Source organism: Macaca fascicularis, chromosome 1, assembly GCF_037993035.2.
Source record: "Macaca fascicularis isolate 582-1 chromosome 1, T2T-MFA8v1.1".
NCBI classification, from domain to species: domain Eukaryota; kingdom Metazoa; phylum Chordata; class Mammalia; order Primates; family Cercopithecidae; genus Macaca; species Macaca fascicularis.
Window position 1 is genome coordinate 191,943,326 of NC_088375.1, and position 27,288 is coordinate 191,970,613.

The 27,288-nt window shown below is 43.5% G+C and overlaps 1 long non-coding RNA gene and 1 pseudogene across 1 annotated transcript; one reads left to right on the forward strand and one right to left on the reverse strand.

Moving 5' to 3' along the window:
- The first annotated feature begins 1,033 nt into the window (after window positions 1–1,033).
- Window positions 1,034–26,310, forward strand: LOC141408224 (uncharacterized). Its single transcript, XR_012421454.1, has 3 exons — window positions 1,034–1,178; window positions 18,834–19,033; window positions 24,656–26,310. It is a non-coding gene; the product is annotated as an uncharacterized lncRNA (long non-coding RNA).
- On the reverse strand, window positions 21,525–22,328 carry LOC123569080 (V-type proton ATPase subunit E 1 pseudogene; annotated as a pseudogene).
- Window positions 26,311–27,288: the final 978 nt, after the last annotated feature.

The following is a 27,288-nucleotide window of genomic DNA, read 5'->3' on the forward strand; positions in this document are numbered from 1 at the left end:
AGTCTGAGTTTCATGAGAAGATGCTGATTTGGTTCCTGTGGGTCCTCAGCACTATTCAGTACAGTGCTTGATGCACAGCAGGCACTCAGAAGATACTTCAGGAAATAAAACACCAAGGATATTTGTCTCTAGAGGGTCAGCTGACAAAGGAAAACTGGTACTTAGCAAATGGAAATACCTATATGCATTACCATTAGGTATAAAAATCTATGAGAACATCCATCTGCATCTCACAAAGGAGAGCAGATTGAGAAGGATGTGCCCTGCCTGAGCCTGAGGACAGGGCGGTTAACTGATGAAGGGCTGAGGCCAGGTGAAAAGAAGCCTTATCACGTGCTCCCAAAAGACTTCTGTGGAAAGGAGTTATCCGGGTCCCCGTGCAGCAGAGGGTTGGGGACAGGGCGAGAAGGAGAGGCTGGGGCCTAGGCTGTCAGGGTTGCCACTCGGGTATCTTACTCCTACGACGCTCCTCACTCAGAGGCTGTCCCCACTGGACCGGAAAGGAAACAGACGGGGTGGGGTGGGGATGGGTGGGAGCCCCGCGCCGGTGGCCGTACGCGAGGGCCCCGAAAGTTGGCAGAGCCAGGCAGCAACCCGGAACCGCCCCGGCCGGGGGATCCAGACCCCGGTCTGAAAAGGCCCGACAATCCACTCGCAGCTCCCTCCCGCCACGTCCCCGAGCACCGCCATTTCCCAAACTGCAAAATGTCAGCGCAGGCGCAGGGAGCCCGGCCCGCCCTCAGCGTGTCCCAGAGTGCCGTGGCGGCACAGCTGCCGGTCGGTCCGCTGACGCCTTTCCTCTAGGGGCCGCAATCCACCCCGGGGTAGAAGATTTGGAACCAAGGTTCGGCCGCCTACTGCCGGGGTCGATGGCGCATCCTCCCCAGACTTCACAACGGTCCCCAAAGCCCGGCCGCCGGCGGCGCCCGGACAAGATTGGGGAGGGGCGGGGCCAGGTGGCGTCTCCACCAATCAGAGACGATTTTTTGGGCCCGACGAGGGGCGGGCTCCAAGACTCCACCAATCACACCCTGGCGGTTCCAGGCGCTGGCCCTTGAGGACGACCCGGACGCCTGCTTGTCAGGCGATGCTGTTTACTCTGGAGGGGGTGACGGTGACTTGTGTATCGCTGGGCATCCCTGGGGACGTAGCTCACCCGGGTTCCTATCCTGCATAAGGTGACGCCTACGGTTTCTGACGAAAAGGGGTAAATAGATAACGGGACTGTTCTCCGGGCCACCATCTTTTCCCAGCAGGCCACCATCTTTTCCCAGCAGTGCTTAGTTGTTTCACTGACAGTGTTATGAGATGTTTCATTTGAAATCTTAGACGCAAAATCTCCTCTCCCTGGAAGCCTTCTGGATCAGGTTTTCCCGGGGACACTACATCGGCTTGTATTTCCTCCATCAAAGCGCTCTCCACGCTGTACCGGAATTGACTATCTTTCCACCACACTGGGCGCGCGGGCGGGGTGGGGGCAGCTGCCGCAGGTACAGGACTGAGCCGTTCCTTGGTCCCCACTTTCCACCACAGACTCTGGTCAGGATTATTGAATGAATGAAGTAGAATTTAGAAGCCAAGAAGTTCTGAAATCTGAGTTCTTCCAGTGCAATTTTAGGTAGACGATCTGACAATTCAGGATGCATTTAATAATAGGGAAAGGATATTCATTCTCTTCTGTCAACTACATTTTTAGTGGCCCCTTTTTCATTCTGTGATTTTTATTTCATAAGTCTCCTACAATTCTGGCCCGTCTGTCCGTTGCAATTGCTGCCCCTAGTGCTGGCCACTCATCACCTCTCCCAGGATCACTGCAACTGCCTTCTCACTGGCTCTGCTTCCTCCTTCCTCCTCATTCTCCACACTGCAATCGATGATCTTCCTAAAATTCAAATCTAGTTATGTCTCTCTCCTACTTAAAAACCTTCGTGGGTTCCTCATTTCTCTCAGGATAATGTCTGTGTTTCTTAACCTGGAAATTCAAGTCATTCATGATCAAGCTCTCTCCCTCACGGCTGGCCCCACTCGACTCCAACCCTATCCTCCAGCCATCCATCCACTCTGTTCTCTGATCACATTCTCCTTCTCCTCTGGGCCTTTGAAGTTTCCTCCGAAGAGATTGCCCTCCCACCTACTCCTGTTATCCACCAGCTGATCATATCCCACCACAGCTCAAGGAGTGAGAGAAGGGAAGCTGTGCTAGTTGGGAGTTTGGCTCATTCATTCATTGGCACACTCCTGCCAACTAGTGGCTGTTTTGTGAACATTTCGATCAAGGCAGGGTTTAACCTCACCCTTCCAGGGTTTCAGAGATACTACATTGCTTTGGAGGGAACCCTTGACTGGTCCTACTACAACAAATCCATCCGGTATCCCTGACCCTGGCTTCCTAAATGATCTTCCTAAAAATGTGTTCTGACCACATTATTCTATGGGTTAATACTCCCCACTTTCTCATGATAAAGCCCAAATTCCTTAACCACATTCTGGCCTTTGCCGACCTTATCTCCCAATACATTCCTTCCACACCCTAATCTCCAGCGAAGCTGATGTACTCATGTTCCCAGGACAGCTCCTCACCCTAAAACTTTTTGTTTAAGCTCCTTTCTCCTGGTCTGCCTTTGGTCTCTCCTTAGGATTATCTGATATCAAAATACCAAATTAGCTGTCACTTTATGAAGCATTTGCTTAATTATTTGAACCGTTGCCTAACTGAGCACACACTTGTTGCCAAGTTTCCTCCTCAGTTATGCTGGGTCTTGGAAAAAATATGGTTTCTGGAGTCAGAAATAGCTGATTTAGCTATTTAGCTCTGCTATTTACCAGAATAATCTTGGGCAAGTCACTTCACCTTTCTGATCTTCTGTTTCTTTGTCTGTTGTAATACTAAAATGAAATAAGATAATATATATTGTAATGCAGATGTCAGCTGAAGTTACATCATCTTCCCCCTTCCAAACGCTTCAGAAAGTCTGGTAATCACCCCCAAGGTTTCTGTGAATTCCCAGGGATCTTTTGTTTTCTTTCTTTCTTTGTTTTTTTTTTTTTTTTTTTTTGAGAAAGAGTCTCCCTCTGTCACCAAGGCTGGAATGCAGTGGCACGATCTCGGCTCACTGCAACCTCCACCTCCTGGGTTCAAGCAATTCTCTGCCTCAGCCTCCTGAGTAGCTGGGATTACAGGCCCCCACCACCACACCCAGCTAATTTTTGTATTTTTAGTAGAGACAGGGTTTCACTATGTTAGCCAGGCTGGTCTTGAACTCCTGACCTCATGACCTCATGATCCACCTGCCTTGGCCTCCCAAAGTGTTGGGATTATGGGCGTGAGCCACCATGCCTGGCCCCCAGGGATCTTTTATATTCCTTTTTTTTTTTCTTTTCTTTTTCTTTTTCTTTTTTTTTTTTTTTTGAGACGGAATTTCACTCCTGTCATCCAGGCTGGAGTGCAGTGGTGCCATCTCGGCTCACTGCAACCTCCACTTCCTGGGTTCAAGTGATCCTTCCGGCTCAAGCCTCCCAAGTAGCTAGGATTACAGGTCCCCACCACCATGCCCAGCTAATTTTTTGTATTTTTAGTAGAGATGGGGTTTCATTATGTTGGCCAGGTTGGTCTCGAACTCCTGACCTCAGGTAATCCACCTACCTTGGCCTGCCAAAGTGCAGGGATTACAGGTGGAGCCACAGCACCTGGCAGGATCTCTTCTATTCTTAAGGTTATCTCTGGTTCTGACGGTCAACATCCCCTAAACCAACAGGTGCAGGGTTTCTACCACAAGCTGTTTCCTGTCATGGAACTCATATCTTCTTTAGTTTCACTTCATTCATTTACTGAGCACCTCCTGGATGCCAGGGATGCAGCAATAAGAAAACAAAGATTTGCCTTCACGGAGCTTACATTCTGTTGGGGGAAACCCAATAAGCAACCAACAATGTGTGATAAACTTAGATGGTGATTTGTGTTAAGGGGAAAAAACCACCCTAAGGGGATGAAAGCGGCAGTGTGGATGGGGGTCAGTTTTAGATGAGATCATTTGAAGCCTTCCCTCAAGGAGTGATATGTGAACACAGACCTGAATGAGATAAGGAAACAAATCATACATGTATCTGGGAGAAAAGCCTTCTGAGCAAGTTCGAAAGTACTGAGGCAGGACCATGTGAGCAGACCAACAAGGAGGCTTGGGTAGCTGGACCAGGGTGACACAGATGAGGTCAGAGAGGTGGCAGGATGCTAGATCTTGTAGGGCCTCTTATATCACATGAGGACTTTGGGGTTGGTTGGTTGGTTGGTTGGTTTTTGAGATGGAGTTTTACTCTTCCAGGCTGGAGTGCAGTGGGGCGATCTCAGCTCACTGCAACCTCTGCCTCCTGGGTTCAAGCAATTCTCCTGCCTCAGCCTCCCTAGTAGCTGGGACTACAGGTGCCTGCCACCACGCCCAGCTAATTTTTGTATTTTGAGTAGAGACAGGGTTTTGCCATGTTGACCAGGCTGGTCTCAAACTCCTAACCTCAGGTAATCCGTCCACCTCCACCTCTCAAAGTGTTGGGATTACAGGCATGAGCCACCGTGCCTGGCCAACTTTGGGTTTTATTTCAGTGGTGATCCACTGGAGAATATTGGCCAGAAAGGTGACATGATCTGATTTACTTTTTTTTTTTTTTTTTTTTTTTAGACAGAGTCTCACTCCGTTGCCCAGGCTGGAGTGCAGTGGCATGATCTTGGCTCACTACAATCTCTGCCTCCCAGGTTCAAGTGATTCTTGTGCCTCAGCCTCCTGAGTAGCTAGGATTACAGGCACCCACAACCACGCCCGGGTAATTTTTCTGTTTTTAGTAGAGATGGGGTTTTGCCATGTTGGCCAGGCTGGTCTCAAACTCTTGACCTCAGGTGATCCACCTGCCTCAGCCTCCCAAAGTGCTGAGATTACAGGCGTGAGCCACTGTACTCAGCCTGATTTACATTTTTAAAGGATCATCTGGCTGCTGTAAACTGTAGGGGAGCAAGGGTGGAAGTGGGAAGAACAGTCAAGAGGCAGTTGCGGTTGTCCAGGTAAGAGGTGATGGTGGCTTGCCTCAGGTAGTAGCAACAAGTAGATGTAGTCAGAGGGGATGTATTTTGAAGATTCAGCCTACAGGATTTGCTAATGGGGTGGCTGTGAGGTTTGAGAAACAGAGAGAAATAAAGGTTAGCCAAATTGACTGGATAAATGGTGGTGCCATTAACTGAGAAAGGGACCACTGAGAAAATTGGAATCAAAAGTTCAGTTTTGGATGTGTTAAATTGAATCCTGGTAGACATTCAGCTAAAGACGTTGAGTAGGCAGTTGAATATACTAATCCAAGGCTCGTATAAACCTTTTTAGAAAGTGGGGGAGAAGGGATTTAAATCATAACAACATAACCTAAAATTGAATTTTAGACATCTAAGTCCCTTGGCCTCTTTCCCAGCTCAGGCTTTGGGCCCAAACTCCAACCAGCTTGCCCAGTCCTCACTTTGCTTGTCAAAGGCCTTGACTAATGCTTTGAAATGACAGCTGGTAAGGACCTGTCAATTTACTTGGGCTTTCCTTTACCCAGTTTTTATCAGGGAGCAGGGGAATCACAAATTTCCCCTTAAAATGTGCAATCTCTTACAAAAGTTATTCCATACATGTTTGCATAAAGCAGTAGGTGAGAAGGTTTAAGCACGTTTATTAAGTGGTAATGGATTTCCTTTCTTCTCAGACTCACTGTTTTTGTCCTGTTCTCCTCATAAAGGACTGGATCCCAGTGCCTCACAATTGTCATGGACAAAGAGCTTGATTTTGAATTATGGTTCAAGACGAGGGTGGTGTTGACCCCAACCTAGGATATCAGTTTTTCCATCTTCCTCCGCTGTCTCAAAATGAATTCCACATCTCTGTCTTTTTTCTAGAGTAGTTATCTTCAAATTTTTTTGCTCACATACTTCCCAAAAGAATTTTGAGGCCAGGCCTGGTGATTCACACCTGTAATCTCAGCACTTTGGGAGACCAAGGCGGGTGGATCGCTTGGGCTCAGGAGTTGGAGACCAGCCTGGACAACATGGAAAAACCCTGTCTCTACAAAAAATACAAGAGTTAGTTGAGTGTGGTGGTGCACGCCCATAGTCCCAGCTACTCAGGAGGCTGAGGTGGGAGGATTGCTTGAGCCCAGGAGGTCGAGGTTGCAATGAGTAAGCTATGATCACAGCATTGTACTCCAGCCTGGGTGACAAAGCAAGATCCTGTCTCAAAAAAAAAAAAAAAGAATTTGAAAAACTATCTCTTTGCTTATTTTTAGATTGAAGTTACAAATTTATCTTCTTAAATTCAAATATTTGCAGGAGATTTAATTTCTGCTATGTGATATTGCCATTTTATTTTATTATTATTATTTTTTGAGATGCTGTCTCGCTCTGTACCCAGGCTGGAGTGCAGTGGCATGATCTCGACTCACTGCAACCTCCACCTCCTGGGTTCAAGCAGCATCCTGAGTAGCTGGGATTACAGGTGCCCGCCACCATGCCCGGCTAATTTTTGTATTTTTGTTTTAGTAGAGATGGGGTTTCACCATATTGTCCAGGCTGGTCATGAGCTCCTGACCTCAAGTGATCCACCTGCCTCGGCCTCCCAAGGTGCTGGGATTACAGGTGTGAGCCACCGTGCCAGGCCGATATTGTCATTTTACAATAAAACTCTTACATTACTCTTCTTTATATATTCAAACAATATACCACACTGTTACTATATCATATCCACAAAATAGGAGATTTTGCATATATATTATTAGATTATACATAAGTATTTCAATATGGGGGGTGCTAATACAAATGGTAGTATGTTTTAATTTCCACTTGTTCATTGCTATCATATAGGAAAGCAAATTATTTTTGTATATTAACCTTGTATCCTGCAACATTGCTATAATTAATTGCTTATTAGTTCCAGGGGTTATTTTGTAGATACTTTTGGATTTTCTATATAGACAATCATGTCATCAACCAACAACAATAGTTTAACTTCATCCTTACTGATCAGCATACCTTTTATTTCATTTTCTTTCTTGTTGCATAAACTAGGACTTCCAATACAATGTTGGAAAGGAATAGTGAAGAGGACATCCTTGCCTTGTTCCTGATCTTAGCAACAATAATGCTTCACATTTTTCACCATTAAGTATAATATTTAGCTGTAGGGTTTTTGTGAACATTGTTTAATCAAGTTGAGGATGTTCCTCTCTATTTCTAGATTCCTGAGAGTTTTTATCAGGAACAAATGTTGGATTTTGTGAAATACTTTTTCTTTTTTTTTTTTTTGAGACAGACTCTCACTCTGCCGCCCAGGCTGGAGTGCAGTGGTACAATCTCGGCTCACTGCAGCCTCCACCTCCCGGTTCAAGTGATTCTCCTGCCTCAGCCTCCTGAGTAGCTGGGATTACAGGTGTGTGCCACCACACCCAGCTAATTTTTGTATTTTAGTAGAGACGGGGTTTGACCATGTTGGCCTGGCTGGTCTCAAACTCCTGACCTCAGGTGATCCGCCTGCCTCAGCCTCCCAAAGTGCTGGGATTACAGGCATGAGCCACCATGCCCAGCCAATTGAGTTTTTAATGTTGAACCAGACTTGCATGCCTGGAATAAATCACATTTGGTCATGGTATATAATTTTTTTTTAATGCATCATTGGGTGTGCTTTGCTACTATTTTGTCGAGGATTTTTGCATCTATGTTCGTGAGAGATGGCCTGTATTTTTCTTTTTAAATTTTATTATTTATTTATTTATTTTAAATTGATAAATCGATCTGTAGTTTTCTTGTAATGTATTTATCTGGTTTTGGTATTAGGGTAATGCTGGCCTCATAGAATGAGCTGCTTCTATCTTCTGGAAGATGTTTAGAAAATTGGTATAATTTTTTCTTAAATGTTTGGTAGAATTCACCAGTGGATCCATCCAAGCCTAGTACTTTTTGTTTGAGGAGTTTATTATTTATTGATTCCGTTTCTTTAACAGATGCAAGCCTGTTTCAGATTGTCTACTTCTTGTGTGAGTTTTAACAGATTGTGTCTTTCAAGAAATTGGTCCATTTCATCTGGGTTATCAAATCTGTGGGCATAGAGTTGTTCATAATATTCATTTATTATTCTTTTAACATCCATGGGATTTGAATTGATCTCTCTTTCATTTTCAATATTCATAATTCATGTCTTTTCTCTTTTTTTCTTAGCTAGCTTTGCTAGAAGCTTATGATTTTATCGATTTTTACAAAGAAACAGGTTTTGGTTATGTTGATTTTCACTATTGATTTCCTGTTTTCAATTCATTGATTGCTGATATAATTTTTATTATTTTTATTATTTATTTCAATCTGATTGCTTCCAAATTGTGTATAGAATCCTAGAATGAGCCATTTTGTACTGGGTAAATGGAACTGTGGTAAATAGGCCTTTAGAGCCTGGGCAACAGACTGAGACCCCCATCTCTAAACAAACAAACAAACAAACAAACAAAAAACAAAACCTTAACCTTAACTTTGGCTTTTTCTCTTTCAACACTTTAAGTATTCCACTCCATTATCTTCTTGCTTATGTGATTTCTGAGGAGAAGTTGGATATAATTCTTATTTTTGCTCCTCTGTAGGTAAGTGGCTTTTTATCCTCTGACTTCCTTCAAAGTTTTTTCTTCATCTTTAGTTGTCTGCAGCTTGAATATTATATGTGTAGGTGTAGCTTTTTTGTTTGTTTGTTTATTTTTGGCATTATTTTGCTTGGTGATTCCTGAGCTTCCTGGATCTGTGGTTTGGTGTCTGGCACTAATTTGGTGAAATTCTCAGGCATTATTGCTTCAAATGTTTATGTTGTTCTTTTCTATCTTTCTTCTTCAGGTATTCTCATCATGCCTATATTACATTTTTTGTGATTGGATATTCTTTCTCGTTTTTTTTCACGTTTTTTTTCTCTTCACTTTCAGCTTTCAAAGTTTCTGTTGACATATCCTCAAGCTCAGAGGTTCTTTTTTCTCCAGCCATGTGCAGTGTACTAATCAGTCCATCAAAAGGTTTCTTCATTTCTGTTAGTGGTTTTTTTCTTATCTCTATCATTTCTTTTTTATTATTTCTTATAATTTTCATCTTTCTGTTTAAACTGTCCATCTGTTTTTGCATGTTATCTACTTTTTCCATTAGAGCTCTTAACATATTAATCATAGTTGTTTTAAATTCCCAGTCTGGTAATGCCAACATCCCTGCCATGTCTGTGTCTGGCTCTGATGCTTGCACTATTTGTTCAAGCTGTGTTTTTTTGCCTTTTAGTGTGTCTTCTAATTTTTTTGTTGGAAAAAAATGAGCCATTTTGTACTGGGTAAATGGAACTGTGGTAAATAGGCCTCTCACTCTGGGCAACAGAGTGAGACCCCATTTCTTTTTTTTTTTTTTTTTTTTTTTTTTTTTTTTGAGACGGAGTCTCGCTCTGTCGCCCAGGCTGGAGTGCAGTGGCGCGATCTCGGCTCACTGCAAGCTCCGCCTCCCGGGTTCACGCCATTCTCCTGCCTCAGCCTCCCGAGTAGCTGGGACTACAGGCGCCCACAACCGCGCCCGGCTAATTTTTTGTATTTTTAGTAGAGACGGGGTTTCACCGTGGTCTCGATCTCCTGACCTTGTGATCCGCCCGCCTCGGCCTTCCAAAGTGCTGGGATTACAGGCGTGAGCCACCGCGCCCGGCCGAGACCCCATTTCTAAACAAACAAACAAACAAACAAAAAACAAAACCTTAACTGAGCCTGCCTGTAGTCCCAGCTACTTGGGAGGCTCAGGCAGAAGAATCACTTGAGCCCAGGAGTTCGAGGCTACAGTGAGCTATAATCGCACCACTGCACTCCAGCCTAGGCGACAGAGTGAGACTCCGTCTTGGAAAAAGAAAAAAAAAGATATAGATCTTTAGTAACGTAACAGTGCGGTGTTGCAGGAGGAGAAGTGTTCTGCAGTTCTACTATTAGGTCTCAATCTTTTGGTAAGCCTGTGGGTCTGGACTGCGAACTTCACCAGTGCTTCTCAGCTTGTGTTTTTTCCCCTTAGGTGGGGGCAGAACCACTAGAGGAGACTGAAGTTGGGTATCTCCCTTCTCCTACAGGGAAGCCTAGAGGAAGCTGGAGTTGGTATTTCCTTTCCCCCAGATGGGAAGCTACAGCCTGTTGGAGTTGGGTATTTCCCTTCCCCAAGATAGGTTAGGCTCTGGCAAAATTATTTCTCCTAAGGGTAGACCTTTTTAAAAACAACAGAATGTTCTGGCATACTACAAATGGTTTATTTCCCCTCCCTTTGCTAGAAGCATGAAGGGATTTTTCTCTGAGATTCACTGTGAGGATCTGGTAGAGCTCTGAGAGATAAAAATCACAAAAGTGTTGAGGGTTCTCCATAATCAATACCCCTGAAATGTGTTTTTTTTTTTTTTTCTTTGAGACAGGGTCTTGCTCTGTCACCTAGACTGGAGTGCAGTGACATGATCATGGTTCACTGCAGCCTCAATCCCTCTAGGCTCAAGCGATTCTCCTGCCTCAGCCTCCTGAGGAGCTGGGATTACTGGAGTGCACTACCAAATCCAGCTAATTTTTAAAGTTTTTGTAGAGACGGAGTCTTGCCATGTTGCCTAGGCTGTTCTTAAACTGTTGAGTTGAAGCAATCCTCCCACCTCAGCCTCCCAAAGTGTTGGGATGACAGGTGTGAGCCACCATGCTTGGCCCCTGGTGGAGTTTTTAACTCCTTGAGTTGTCCACACTGATTCTCTAAAAATTGGGTCAGTTACTGTTTAGGTTTTCCTATTCCTGTTTTCAAACCTCCTGTAGAGGCTTCTGCTCATGTGTTGCATTTCCAGTAACTTGTGACTCTCTGTATTTTCCTGTCTCTCCAATTTTGGAGGCAGCAATCTGCCTAGTGGTCTCATTCCTCTAACAAATCTAAGAAGAGATGTTCACCTATTGCTTGGTTTTGTTGTTGTTGCTCAGCTTTTTAACTTGTTTAGATGGGAGTATTATCTTCTAAGGTCCTTACATGCTGGACTGGAAACCAAATTTCTCTCCATTTCTGAAGGACAGTTCTCCTGAATATTATTCTTGCTTGGCAGGTTTTCTTTTAGTGCTCTGAATATATCATCCCACTCCCTTCTGTCCTGTAAGTTTTCTGCTGAGAAATCTGCTGATAATTTTATAAGAGCTCCCTTGTACTTGATGAGTCACTCTTCTCTTGCTGCCTTCAGAGTCTCTCTTTGACTTTTGACAGTTTGGTTATTATGTGTCTCAGGGTTGGCTTCTTTGGATCATACATTGTATCCCATAAGTCCCTTAGGCTTTCTTAATTTTTCTTCATCTTTTTTCTTTTGTTTCCCCTGACTCAGTAATTTCAAATCATCTGTCTCAAATTTCCTGATTGTTTCTTCTGCTCACTTAAATCTGTTATGATCCCTTCTAGTGAATTGTTCAATTCAGTTATTGTTTTTTTCAACTCCAGAATTTCCATTTGGTCTTTTTTTAATAGATTTTGTCTTTTTTTTTTTAGAGACAGGGTCTCACTGTGTTGCCCAGGCTGGTCTCAAACACCTGGGCTCAAGTAGTCCTCCTGCCTCGGCCTCCCAAAGTGCTGGAATTTCAGGCATGAGCCACTGCACCCAGTCTCTGCGTCTTCGTTGGTATTCTGGTTTATACATATCACTTCCTGGTTTCATTTATCTATCTGATTGTCTTGTAGCCCGCTGAGCCTCTTTAAGATGATTATTTTGAATTCATTGTCAGGTAATTCATAGATCTCTGTTTCTTTAGAGTTCCATTTCTGAGACATATTTGGTCCTCTGATTGGATCATGTTTCCCACTATCATCATATGTCTTGTTATCTTTTGCAGGAGTTGGTGGATTTGAAAAAATGACCATATCTTCTAGTTTTTATGGATTGTCTTCATAAAGGGGAAAACCTTTAACATTCAGCTCAACCAACAGTCTGGGGGAGTGGTCTCTCAAACCTTTTCTGGAGATATGTATTCTTGGGCTTGTGCCTGTAATTTCCCAATTCAAGAGGTTTGCTGATGTCTTTTCAGAAGCTTGTAGTCTCTTCCTCCCTCTGGTGTCTGTCTACAGTACTGCAAGTTCTCAGGGTCTACAACAAGCTGTTGATACCTCTTATTCTCGGCAGTTCCCAGGGATTCAGAGTATTTTTACTTTATCAGCACTCAGTGTCAGGCAAGACAGAAACCAGTCCCTCAGGGAGCCCTCTGAAAAGCCTGAATGTTGGATGCACATTCTACTCTTCTGTTTCCCTTGTAAGGTAGAAGCATCAAGTTGAGCATTTACTCCTGAAAGCACCAAGCTGTACTGGCTTTGGGAAAGGGCTATTGTAAGTTAAATGAAAATGGGTTTTCTTACCCATTTTAATATAGCTGTTCTTGACTTTGAGCTTGCCTCAGGTACTAGTTTCTAGAATTCTCATAAAAGCTTTTTGGACCATATATTAAGTCAGTGTCTACGGAAGAACAAGGTCTGAGACGTCCTATTATGCTGTATTACTGATGTTACTCCTCTCAGGAAGATTCGTTTTTGAAAAGAGTACATGCAGAAGGTAAAGATCGGGATTTGGAAATTGATTCCCTTAAAGCTAAATATGTTCACATATTCCTTGGAAATGTTTTTGGACATCCCCAGTTATGAATACCCAGTTTGAAGATAACCTTTTTGGAGGATTCACATTAGTATTCTTCTGGCTGCCTTTGGGATTTTGTTTCCTAAGTCTGCCTTGAATGTGCTCTCAAAATACCTACTTCCTATACTGGGTGTCTTCCACCCCCAAGCTGGGCACCTCGTCAGAGGATGTGTCTGGCAGACTTTGAATGGTATAATGGTTAATTTTATGTGTCGACTTGACTGGGTTAAGGAAGACTCAGATAGCTAGTAAAACGTTATTTCTGGGTATGCCTTGAGAGTATTCCCAGAGATTAGCATTTGGGTCAGCATACTGAGTAAAAATGATTCACCCACACTAGCGTTAGCAGGTATTATCCAACTCATTGAAGGCCCATCTGAATGGAATAAAAAGGTAGAGGAAGGGAGAATTCTCTCTCTCTCTTGAGCTGGGACATCCATTTCCTTCCCTTGGACATTGGAGCTCCTGATTCTTAGGCCTTCAGACTTCAGGAGTCAGAGCAGCAGCCACCTGGGTCTCAGGCCCCCAGCCTTGGACTGGGAGTTACATCATTGGCTCCCCTGGTTCTCAGGCTTTCAAACTCACACTGAATTTCACTACCATATTTCCTGGTAGTATATCATGTGACTTCTTGTGCAGGCAGTATATCGTGGGACTTCTTGGCCTCTACAATCACTTGAATCAATTCTTATAATACATCTGCCCTTAATATCTATGTAAATATCCTATTGGTTCTGGTTTTTTCAAGAACGCTGATGAATGCAGATTTTTATACTGAGAGTGGTTCTAGAGGAACAGAATTTTAAGGATGAGTTTTCTGAACTGGTTTTGGGGCTTATGGAATTGGCTCTTCAATCTCCTTAGATTTCAAGATGCTAAGGACTCTATATCTAGTAGTCTATTGCATGAGCTATTTATAAAGATATGCATTAGATGGTCCTAGTTTACCAAATATAAGAAGTAAGAACCTAAGTAACTCTGTATATGATACTTTCAAACATTTTTGGAAAACCAAGGAATATAATGCTATTGGTTGGTTGCTCCTAATGTCATTGAACAAAATGGTGAAAGAGGAGGATGAGCTCAGAGATTCAAATTACCAGCTTGAGCGTCACATAAATGGTCTAAGAGCTTCTACATGTGCCCTGAGGGAGAGCCTTATCTCCTATAACCTCAGGACTGAAATTGCTACAAATGAAACAGAAGATCTCATCTTGTAATTGGCTGAATTACAATGCAAATGGAACACCCAGCCTTACAAGGTGCCTACTGTTGAAGTGAGGGTATTGATTGGGAAATAATGTCCCATCCAATATGTTAGGATGAGGACTTAGGGGAAGATCCTAATGAAGCTGAGGACATTGAGTCCTAAATTCTGATAAGTCTCCTTTGCCAGTGGAAGAGTTCTTTCCACCCCCAGAAAAAGTTGCCTGCCTACTCTCAGCAGAAGTGGCTTCCCCAACCCCAGCAAAAGTGGCCTCCTCACTCCCAACAAAAATGGCCTCCCTGACTGCAGTGGTACTGGCTTTTCTACCTCTGCCCGATGGGATTAATCCTAAATTGCCTGAGGGATGGTAGTGGCCTCCACTAAAGCAGTTGCTAAGCAAGATCATGTTGATTCTTCTCAGGACTCATCCTCACCACTCCTCTTTCTTCTACACCCCTAACTAGACTCAAGTCCCAGCAGGCCCCTAAAGTGAGGTATGGCTCATGAGAAGGTACGTTGTATTCCAAAAGAATTACTTGAGTTTTCTTCTTATACAAGCATAAATTTAGGGAACATGTGTGGGAATGGATATTAGGAGTATATAATAATGGCAGAGGGAACATAGAGTTCGATGGCCTAATTTATTATTTTTCAATCCTGCTTCTTTACAGGCTTAATTTATTGATGTGGGCCCACGAAGCAGAGATTCTGCATTTAATGTTGCCGCTTGGGGAAGTTAGAAAGGGCTCTAGTTGTTTGGTTTTTGGCTGAAAAAGGTGGCCCATGATGATGCAAGTTGGAAATGCCCGATCTCTCTGGTTTAATGTAGAGGAAGGGATTCAAAGGCTTGGGGAAATTGGAACATTACAATGGATTTGTCATTTAAGACCTACTAACCCATATGAAGAGAGTCCAGAAGACATCTTGCACAATACTTTTAGAAATAAATTTATGAGAGTATAATCCCAGCACTTTGGGAGACCAAGGCGGGCAGATCAGTTGAGGTCAGGAGTGTGAGACCAGCCTGGCCAACATGGTGAAATCTCGTCTCTACTAAAAGTACATACACAAAAAATTAGCCGGGTGTGGTGGTGGATGCCTGTAATCCAAGCTACTCAGGAGGCTGAGGCAGGATAATTGGTTGAATCCAGGAGGCAGAAGTTGCAGTGAGCCTAGATCATGCCACTGCACTCCAGCTTGGGCGACAGAGCAAGATTGCGTCTCTAAATAAATAAATAAATAAATAAATGAAATTTTTGAAGGGATCTCCAACATCCTTGATCACTCTCTTCTGTAGGCCAGATCTTACAGTGGGAATCACAGCCACTGAACTAGAAAACAAAGGCAGTCACAGTAATTAGATTATGTGGTGGCAGGGGCCAAGTAGCAGCACTAAACTGCCAAAGGTATGGTGGGCATAGTTACTATAATGGACAGCAGAGTCAAAGCAGCAATAGGAATAGCCTGACTCCTGCAGACTTATGGCATTAACTAGTTAATCATGGTGTTCCTAGAAGTGATCTGTATAAGCAGAAAGGTTCCAGATCAAGTGAACAATAAGTCTAGCTCAAATCATTTTTAAAAAGAGTCACAACCCTTCAATGAATTCCCAGACTTGAGCCAGTTTACAGACCCAGAACCCCTTGAATTAAGGGAAATCCAGGTCCCCTGGAGGAAGGATCTTGGTGCACTACCAAAAATTTATGCTGTTCATCTTTCCCTCAGCCTTCCTCAAAGGGACCTATAGTCTTTCATCACAGTAAGTGCACTGGGGAAAATAAAATCACCAGACCTTTCAGAGACTACTGGACACTGGCTCTGAACTGACCTTGATTCCAGGAGACCCAAAATGTCACTGTGGTGCTCCAATCAGAGTAGGGAATTATGGGGGCCAGGTGATTAATGGAATTTTAGTTCAGGTCCATCTCTCAGTGGGCTCAGGGGGTCCCCAAACCCATCCTGTGGTTATTACCCCAGTTTCAGGATGCATAAGGAACAGATATACTTAGCAGTTGGTAGAACCTCCACTTTGGTTCCCTGACAATGATATATTATCATGGAAAAAGCCACTAGAAGCCACTAGAACTGCCTCCACCTAGGAAAACAGTAAAACAAAAGCAATACTGCATTCCTTTCATTGCAGAGTTTAGTGACACCAGATGTAGCGGTGGTGATTCTCACTACATCTCATTGAACTCTCCTAATTGGCCTGTGCAGAAGACAAATGATCTTACAGAATTAGAGTGGATTATCATAAGCTTAACCAACTGGTGACTCCAACTGCACCTGCTATACTAGATGTGGCTTCATTGCTTGAACAAATGAACACATCCTCTGGTACCTGGTATGCGTCTATTGATCTGGGAAATGCCTTTGCCACCCCATCTATAAAGCCTACCAAAAACTGTTTTCTTCCAGCTGGAAGATCAGAAATATACCTTCACCACCCTACCTCAGGGGTACATCCACTCGCAGTCCTGCCATAATTTAGTTTTCAGGGATCTTGATCATCTTTTCATTCTACAAGATATCTCACTCTTCCATTACATAGATGACATTATGCTAATTGGACCTAGTGAGCAAGAAGTATACTTGAGACTTAGTGGTAAGACATTTGCATGTCAGAGGGTGGGAAATAAATGCTACTAAAATTCAGAAGCCTTCTACGCAGTGGAATTTCTAGAGGGCTAGTGGTGTGGGACATATCCCTTCTAAGGTAAAAAATAAGTTGTAGCATTTGGCCCCTCCTACAACCAAGAAAGAGGCACAATACCTGGTGAGCCTCTTTGGATTTTGGAGGCAACATATTTCCTATTTGATTGTGTTACTGTGGTCCATTTACAAAGTGACCCAAAAAGTTGCTAGTTTTAAATGAGGCCCAGAACAAAAGAAGACTCTACAATAGGTTGAGCCTGCTGTGCAAGCTGCTGTGCCACTTGGCCCATATGATCCAGCAGATCCTATGGTGCTTGATGAGTCTATGGCAGATAGGGATGCTGTTGGGAGCCTATTTGGCAGGTGTGCATAGGTGAATCACAGTGCAGGCCTTTGGGATTTTGGAGCAAGACCTTGACATTATTGGCAGATAACTACAGCCATGAGTCACTTAATGACAGGGATATGTTCTGAGACGTGTTGTTAGGCGATTTTGCCATTGTGCAAACATCATACAGTTTACTTACACAAACCTAGATATCATAGCCTACTGTACAACTAGGCTATTGCACCTAGGCTATAAACCTGTACAGTATGTTACTGCACTAAATACTGTAGGCAACTGCAACACAGCAGTAAGTATTCATGTATCTAAACCTAGAAAAGTACAGTACAAAATACAGTATTATGATTTTATGGAACCACGGCAGTATACGTGGCCCATCTGACTGAAACATTACACAGTGCATGACTGTACTCTTCTTTTGAGAGACAGCTCTTAGCCTGCTACTGTGCCTTAGTAGAAACTAAACACCTACCATAGGCCACCAAGTTACCATGTTACCTGAGCTGCCCATCATGAACGAGGTGTTATCCAACTCACCAAGCCATAAAGTTGTGTGTGCATAGCAGCTCCCCATTGTCAAACAGAAGTGTTATGTATGTAATAAGGCCAGAGCAGTCCCTAAAGGCACTAGTGAGTTACATGAATAAGTGGCCTAAATGCCCATGGTCGCTCTTGCTACACTTTCTTTCTCTCTCTCAACATGTACCTATGGGCTCATGGGGAGTTCCCTATGATCAGTTGACAGAGAAAGAGAAGGCTTGGGCCTGGTTTAAAGATGGTTCTGTACAATATGCAGGCACCACCTGAAAGTAGACAGGTACAGCACTACAGCCCCTCTCTGGGACATCCTTGAAGGACAGTGCTGAACGGGAATCTTCCCAGTGTTAGAACGACAGGCAGTGTGCTTGATTCTACACTTTGCTTGGAAGAAGAAATGGCCAGATGTGCGATAATATACTGATTCATGGGCTATAGCCAATGGTTTGGCTGGATGGCCAGGGACTGGGAAGGAACATGGTTGGAATATTGGTGACAAAGGAATATGGGGATGGCGTATGTGGACAGACTGCTCTGAATAGGCAAAAGACATGAAGATATTTGTGTTCCATATGAATGCTCACCAAAGGATAACCTCTGCAGAGGAGGATTTTAATAACTGAGCGAATAGGGTGATCCATTATGTGGTTATCAGTCAGCCTCTTTCCCCAGCCACCCATGTCAACACCCAATGGGCTCATGAACAAAGTGGCTATGGTGGCAGGGATGGAGGTTATGTGTAGCTTAGCAGCCTGGACCTCCACTCACCAAGGTCAACCTGGCTATAGCCACTTCTGAGTGTTCGATCTGCCAAGAGCAGAGACCAACACTGAGCCCCCGATATAGGACCATTCCCCAGGATGATCAGCCAGCTACCTGGTGGTAGGTTGATTATAATGGACCATTTCCATTATGAAAGGAGCAACATTTTGTCCTTACTGGAATAGACATTTACTCTGGATACAGATTCACCTTCCCTGCATGCAATGCTTCTGTCAGCTACCATCCAGGGACTTTCATCTTGCCTTATTCACCATTGTGGCATTCTATGCAACATGCTTCTGTCCAGGAAACTCAACTCACAACCAAAGAAGTGCAACAGTGGGCCCATGCTCATGGAATTCATTGGTGTTGTCATGTTCCCCGCAATCCTGAAGTAGCTGGCTTGATAGAATGGTGGAATGGTCTTTTGAAGACTCACCTACAGAGCCAGCTAAGTGGCAATACTTTGCAAGGCAGAGGCAAGGTTCTCCAGAAGGCTGTATGGCTCTGAATGAATGTCCAACATACAGTACTGTTTCTCCCATAGTCAGGATTTATGGTCCAGGAATCAAGGGGTAGAAATGGGAAGGGCACCACACACTAATTCCCTAGTGATCCACTAACAAAAATTTTGCTTCCTGTTTCTACAAAGGTATGCTCTGCTGGATCCAGAGGGAGGACTGCTTCCACCAGGAGACACAATTGAACTAAATTCCATTGAACTAGAAGTTAAGACTGCCATCCAACCACTTTGGGCTCCCGTCATGCCTCTGAGTCAACAGGCCAATAGGGGAGTTATGGTGTTGGCTGGGGACTACCATGACTACCATGGGGAAATGTGACATAAAAGAGGTAAGAAAGAATATGTCTGGAACACAAGAGATCCCTTAGAATGTCTCAGTATTACCGTGTCCTATGGTTAAAGTCAATGGAAAACTACAACAACCCATACCAGGCAGGACTATGAATGGCCCAGACCCTTTAGGAATGAAGGTTTGGCTTACCTCCCCTCCGCCCCCAAACCAACCCTGGCTTCCTAGGTTAAGAACCAAGACCAGCTGAGGTTCTTGCTGAAGGCAAAGGGAATACAGAATGTGTAGTTGAAGATGGTAGTTATAAGTCTGAGCTACAACCATGTCATCAGTTACAGAAAAGAATACTAATTGTCAAGAGTATTTCATTCCTATTTTTTTAAAAAATGTGTGTATGTATACATATATTAAACAAACATCTTTGTTTTCTTTCCTTTGTTATCCCTTATCATGTAACATAAGATGTATTGAGTTTATACTAGTATTCTAAGTACTAGTATTGTTAATACTTAAAATACGTCTTAGTATTTTAAGTATGGGATATCAGAAGACTACACATCACTCACAGACTACTTCCTCTTCTGGAAAAGGGATTACTGCATTTTTTGTTGCATGCAGGATGGTTGTATCATGTTAAGTGGAATTATGACCTTGTTATTGTTATTATTTGGAGACTAACTATGGTTTAAGGAGATACATATGGATGCCAAGTTCCTAAGGGGCAGACTTGTAATGGTTAATTTTATATGTCAACTTGACTGGGTTAAGGGATGCCCAGACAGCTGGTCAAACACTATTTCTGGGTGAGTCTATGCTGGTGTTCCCAGAGAAGATTAGCATTTGAATCAGCAGACTGAGTAAAAAAGATCCACTGACACTAGTGTGAGCAGTTATCATGTAATCCATTAAGGGTCCACCTGAGTAAAACCAAAAGGCAACCGGGCACAGTGGCTCACGCCTGTAATCCTAGAACTTTGGGAAACCAAGGTGGACAGATCATGAGATCAGGAGTTTGAGACCAGCTTGGCCAACATGAAGCCCTGTCTCTACTAAAAATACAAAAATTTAGCTAGGCATGGTGGCAGGCGCCAGTAATCCCAGCTACTCAGGATGCTGAGGCAGGAGAATCGCTTGAGCCTGGGAGGTAGAAGTTGCAGTGAGCCGAAGCTGCATCACTGCACTCCAGCCTGGGCAACAGAGTGAGACTCTGTCTCAAAAAAAAAAAAAAAAAAGACAGAGGAAGAAAGAGTTTTCTCTCTCCCTTCTTGAGCTATGACACCCATCTTCTTTTGCCCTTGAACATCAGAGCTCCTGATTCTCAGGCCTTCACACTCCAGGACTTATACCAGCAGTTCTCTGCACCACCCCCCACCCACCTCCGGTTCTCAGGCCTTCAGCCTTGGACTGCTAGTAATACCATCAGCTACCCTCATTCTCAGGCCTTTAAATTTGGACTGAATCACACCACATACTTTTCTAGTTCTTTAGCTTGCAGACAGCATAATGTGGGACTTCTTGGCCTCTGCAATCATGTGAGCCAATTTCCATAATGAACCTCTATTAGGGTTCTCAAGAGAAACAGAACAAATAGATTATATATTTGTTCTCTTTCTCTTGAAAACCCTAACAGAAGTGGTGAGAAATGGACAGCTGTCCTCAGCCCAGATATAACAACATCAGGGTTTGTGTTTGTCCAGGAGGGTAGGCTACTCCCTCTTCACTCCCAGAAGAAGTCCCCCTCCACCTTTATCTCAGACCCACATACACTGAGAAAGGAGTGTCACAGAGGCTATCTTCCCTTATTAGCTCCTGCCTCCAGGGAGGTAGGAGGGAAAGGGAACATGAGCTGTTCTTTCCTGGGGTCTGCATGGCTCCTCTTCCAGCTCTGCTCTTATTTTCCCATACTTTCACTTAAAAAGATTTTTTAAATTCTACTTCTTTTCTTTTTATTTCTTTTTTTAAAAAAATTGTATCTTTGTTGACAGTATAACATGAACGTAATTTCCACATTTTTAAAAAATCCACATAACTCTTTTAATAAATAAAGCATATTCAGGACTTAGATTTTAAATCACATGTACAGGTGAGAGAAAACTTCTAGGCCTAAACAGGTAACAGTGAAGCAACAACTGCTGGAAGGAGTGGTATGCCACATGTGCCTTAAGCCTCCACAGTGGGAACTGCAGGGCTGAGAATACCAAACACATCACCTCTAGGCCAGACGGAGAGCGGAGACCCAGGAAGCCCATGCAGCCACCATCTGCCCCCTCCCCTAGTGCTGCAGAGCCAAACGGATGCTGTGTTACTTTCAGATGAACTAGAGGTGGGTCCTGATCATATTACATGAAGCCTTCCGCCACTGTGAACAATTAGGCAAGGTGTTAGTGACAGGGGGCATCACTGATAAATACAGAGCAATATTGGGGCAGTAAAGAGGAAGCTACAGAAACATTCGTATTTCTTCAAATATCAGAATCTTCCACATCACAGCAGGAGAGCCGAGAACGAGCTCCACCTCCTGAGGCTTAGTCCTAAAACTTCCTACTGGCATTTGCACCAAACAAGGCTCCCCGGACTTCTGGCATCATCTGCTGGGCTATGAGATCCAGCCGGCTTTTTGGGGTGTTGGAAACCTTTATTTTATGATCCCCATTATAGATCTCAACTCCACCAGCTATGTCCTCCGGCAGGTAGGACTCCTGGTCAATTTGGACATCAACATTGTTTTTGGTGGCAATTTTGTACATAGGGATTGCCTTTTGCACCGCAGCCTTTACCAGAGGGAAGTCTTGTTTCCTGCAACGAACAATCATTTGGTGCTCCAGCAACTGGTACTAAACCCTGGAGAACCAGTCCATCTAGCAGCACTTGGTACCTGGTTGTATCTTTCACTACCTTGCTGAGTCTCTGTTTTGCTTCATTTAGTAAGTCTGTAATAAGGTCATCTCTCGCTCTGAGGATTTTGAGCCTTGCTTGATTCATCAGATTGGACATCTGAATTTTCTTCTGCTGCTCAATCTGTTTCTCTTTCGTCTCATAGTATTCCATAATCTTTAGTCTTTGGGTTTGCACAAGCCGACCTTTCTCTATGTTCAACTCTTCTTCTGCCTTTGCATCTATTTCTTCTGCTTTCTAATTGGCTTCTTGTTCAATGAAAGCCATCATATGCTTTACCTGCTTCTGCATGTCAGCATCGCTGAGAGCCATGGCAAGAGCAACGCTAGGCTGGAGAGCAGCAGGCTCGAGTTTAGGTTTGAATGGGGAAGGTGGGAGGATTAGGCAGAGGAAACCCTTGCACAGATCTTTACTTTATCAATTTCCTTTACTTTATCAATTTCCACACTTTCTAAGCAAGCCTTGGCTTTAAAATGACCACAGTCAGGTTTTCCAAATGAGTGCAGTGTTTTATAGATGTCTTTCCTCTGCACAGCCAAAGTAAAAAGTATGCGCAATTCTACTAAACTGAGTCTGAAGCCCAGACACCCTTCACAGCCTCCCTCTGGAACTGGGCAGTAATGCTTCCATCTCAGCAGTCATGCTGTCTTTGGGAAAATGCACTGTTTCACTGGGTGCCTGGCAGCGTGGGTCTCTGCTTTATCCCAGTCTGCCCCTATGTCTGTGCTTTGGTGGGTATCTCAATCTCTATTTTTAGCTAGGTTCCTGACATTGTTAACAGAGTAATGGGTGTAACCCTGAATCAAGACCGGGGCCTATCCTGGGAGTCTTCTTACCTGCTCATTCCCATGCCCCAGGCTCCGGGTGTCAAGAATTTGACAGGGATGCTCAATAAATGAAAAATAAGAACCTTAAACCCAACCAACATCATACATGGCAACCCAAACCTTCTCCAGGACTCAGTCTATTACCAAAGCTCTATGCAATCCATAATAACCTAGATCTAGGCCAAAACCAAATCACAGTAACCAATACCCTTCATCCAGTCTCTTCCTCTAGACTAGTTACTCTTTGTTTTTTGTTTGTTTTTAAGACAGGGTCTTGCTCTGCCACCCAGGCTGGAATGCATGGCACAATCATGGCTCACTGCAGCCTCAGCCTCCCAGGCTCAAGAAATCCTCGCACCTCAGCCTCCCAAGTAGCAGGGACTACAGGTGCAAGTCACCACACCTGGCTCAGACTGGTTGCTCTTTGAAGGCCACTGGAACACTGTCCCCAAGACAGATCAGCTTAACACAAAGAAAGTTATCAATAAGCGTTTAGTGAATTTGACTTTTCCTCCTTACACTACAGAGCTGCCACCTACAATTCCCTAAAAACACTTTTCCAACATTTCTTCTCTTACGTAACAAACCCAGTCTCCTGTAATCTAGGTTTTTTTCATTTAGACAAGCATTTACGTAGGTCACTGAAGAAAAACAATACAGATATCCCTTGCCTTCGACATGCAGTCACAGGAGAAATAAACGACGCTCAATTAAGTTATAGTGTAGTATCATGATTCTTGGCCAAAAGAAAGAGAAATGTCAGCAGTAAATATGAATGATATAGTGAGGTACTACAAAGAACTTTAAAGTAAGAGAGGTAAAGTTGCCCCCTATAGTGGGCATCTATTTTGGCTGCCTGCCATCCAATCACCCTTTTCAAGGAAGGTCGCTCCTTCCCTACTCTCAGTCCATATGTTTATGGAATAGTTAACTCCAGCCCAAACTCCAAGGGTCAATTTTTGACCCCAGGCATGACCATTAAAGCATCACCTTCCCCTGGTCACAGTGATCAGTTCCAGAATGGACCCATGACCTATTCATATCAGTGAGATGAAATGATTCTTTTGTGAGAACAATTAGAAGAGAGGCAGTCCATGTTTTAGCTGTACTTTAGCCCAGAGGGATAGCTCCAGCTGTCTTGTAGCACAAAGGGAAAGAAAGCCTGTCTCTGAATGGAGCCAACACAGTCTGTAGCTACCATTTCTGACGCTACCATGTCTGAAGTCAAACTTTTCAGCTACATGAGCCAAAAAATGCTCTTTTCTTAAGCTGAAATTGACTGCTTAGCTATAAAATCAATCTATAATACATATAATCAGACCTTGGTAAAGTTACTTCAAAACATTTTATTTAATTGTTCCCAAGTCACCTGTCTCTTTAGGGAGTTGGTCAGTCAAGGAAGCCATATGTTAAGTGGGGACACAGGTTTTAGAGCCAGACATTCATGGAGCTGACTCTGGCTTCTTAACCTTTTTGAGTGTTAGTTTCTTCATCTGTTAAATGTAGATAACAATAGTGTCATGTAATTTTTTTTTTCATGTCTGAGGGCAGATTCTGTGAGCACAAAAAGACTACTTACAGCAGCTTAGGTTTTAAGTTAATATTTGATTTATTAATTTAAAACTCAATACCTAGGTTTATTTAAGTCTTAAAATTCAGTTCATAAGTATACTATTCTATCTGTAAGTCTATTATATATAATCTATTATATAGATTTACAGATAGAATAGTATACTTATAAACTGAGCTTATATAAAATAATAATTCAGTTTAAGGGGATCTTTTATTATTGTTCAAGTAACTCAGGTAGAACTATCTAAACTCTTTTAAACAGTCTCACTTATAAGCTTATACAACACAATTATATTAGAATTTTAAACTGAATTTGTAAATTTCATATATTCTTTTTTCATTTTATACCTGTCAATATGCCTAACCAGTCAGGTTCATCACTGAGGAGGCAGGACTAGATTGCCACTCTGACTCTGATGGACAGAGCAGCATGTGGAGGCTTGCATGGTGAATTTTAGCTCCAGAACGACTGCAGGAATAAGTCAGGAATCCTGTGAGGACCCACAGACCCTCTGAAGGAAGTGAACTGCTCCTGCAGGACCTGGGAGACACCCCAAATACTGTGAGTGCCCAAGCTGCGGAAGTGGGAAAGGGAGATCCTCTGCTTTTGAACACATGCCGCCACTAAGGAAACCAAAGATCTAGTTTTTGGGAGAAGATTTCGACCTTACCTGGACCTGAGTCAATTTAGAGAGCCGAGTGAAATACAGGGGTAGAAGAAGCAGTGGGAAAGGCCCTGGGAGCTCGCTGAGTCCCTAAGCAGGCCATTCCTGCCTGGCATCACAGGACTTGTTTGAGAGGGTGGCCAGAGGTGCAGGAAAAAATGCCACGGAGAGAAGAAAGTCTCCAGATGCACTTTGTAACAATTTGAAGCATTTGAGAAGCCTCCTGACCAGAACTTGGGGGAGGGTGTGAATCCTGCTTGCAGACTCCACGGGTTTGGGAAGAACTCAAGCCCTTGTCTTTCACACCTGGGAGGCAGGTAGCCTGGGGCAAGTTCCCAGCCCTGCTTACCCATTGCCTGGAAACAGACTCAGTGCCATTAGCGGGGCATAGTGGGAGTGAGACCGGCCCTTTGGATTGTGTGGGAGCTGGATGAGGCTTGTGACTGCGCTTTCCCCCACTTCCTGGACAACCTGCGTGACTCAGCAGAGGCAGCCATAATCCTCCTAGGAACATAGCTCCATTGACCTGGGAACCTCACTCCCATCCCCCACAGAAGCCACAGCAAAACCCACCCAAGGAGAGTCTGAGCTCAGACATCCCTAGCCCTGCCTGCACCTGATGGTCCTTCCCTACCCACCCTGGTAGCTGAAGACAAAGGACATATACTCTTGAGAGTTCTAGGGCCCCACCCACCACCAGTTCCTCTTCATACTACCACAGCTGATGCTCTCTAGAAAGCACTACCTCCCAGCAGAAGGCCAGCCAGCACAAAAATAGAGCATTAAGCCACAAAAGCTAAGAACCCTCACAGTCTATTTCACCACCCTGCCACCTCCACTGGAACAGGAGCTGTATCCAGAGCTGAGAGACCCAAAGATGGTTCACATCACAGGACTCTGTGAAGACAACTCCTGGTATTACCACAGAGCCTGGTAGACTTGCTGGGTGACTAGACCCAGAAGAGAGATGACAATCACTACAGCTCGGCTCTCAGGAAACCACATCCATACGGAAGCGGGGAGAGTACTACATCAAAGGAACACCCCATTGGACAAAAGAATCTGAACAACTGCCTCTAGCCCTAGACCTTCCCTTTGACAGAGCCTACCCAAATGAGAAGGAACCATAAAAGCAACCCTGATAATATGACAAAACAAGACTCTTAAACACCCCCCAAAAGTCACACTAGCTCACCAGCAATGAATCCAAACCAAAAAGAAATCCTTGATTTACCTGAAAAAGAATTCAGGAGGTTAGTTATTAAGCTAATCAGGGAGGCACCAGAGAAAGGTGAAGCCCTATGCAAGGAAATCCAAAAAAACGATACAAGAAATGAAGACAGAAATATTCAAGAAAATAGATAGCATAAAGAAAAAACAATCAAAACTTCAGGAAACACTGGACACACTTAGAGAAATGCAAAATGCTCTGTAAAGTCTCAGCAATAAAATTGAACAAGTAGAAGAAAGAAATTCAGAGCTCAAAGACAAGTTCTTCAAATTAATCCAATCCAACAAAGACAAAGAAAAAAGAATAAGAAAACATGAATAAAGCCTTCAAGAAGTCTGGGATTATGTTAAACCACCAAACCTAAGAATAGTTGGTGTTCCTGAGGAAGAAGAGAAATCTAAAAGTTTGGAAAACATATTTGGCGGAATAATCAAGGAAAACTTCCCCAGCCTTGCTAAAGACCTAGACATCCAAATACAGGAAGTGCGAAGAACAACTGGGAAGTTCATTGCAAAAATATCGTCACCTGGGCACATTGTCATCAGGTTATCTAAAGTTAAGATGAAGGAAAAAATCCTAAGAGCTGTGAGACAAAAGCACCAGGTAACCTATAAAGGAAAACTTATCAGATTAACAGCAGATTTCTCAGCAGAAACCCTATAAGTTAGAAAGGATTGGGGCCCTATCTTCAGCCTCCTCAAACAAAACACTTATCAGCCAAGAATTTTGCATCCAGCAAAACTAAGCACCATACAGAAGGACAGATACAGTCTTTTTTAGACAAATGCTGAGAGAATTTGCCATTACCAAGCCACCACTACAAGAACTGCTCAAAGGAGCTCTAAATCTTGAAAAAAATCCTGGAAACACATGAAAACAAAACCTCTTTAAAGCATAAATCTCACAGGACCTATAAAACAACAACAAGAAGGTACACAGGCAACAAATAGCATGATGAATGGAATGGTACCTCACATCGCAATACTAATATTGAATGTAAATGGCCTAAATGCTCCACTTAAAAGATACAGAACTGCAGAATGGATAAGAATTAACCAACCAAGTATCTGCTACCTTCAAGAGACTCACCTAACATATAAGGACT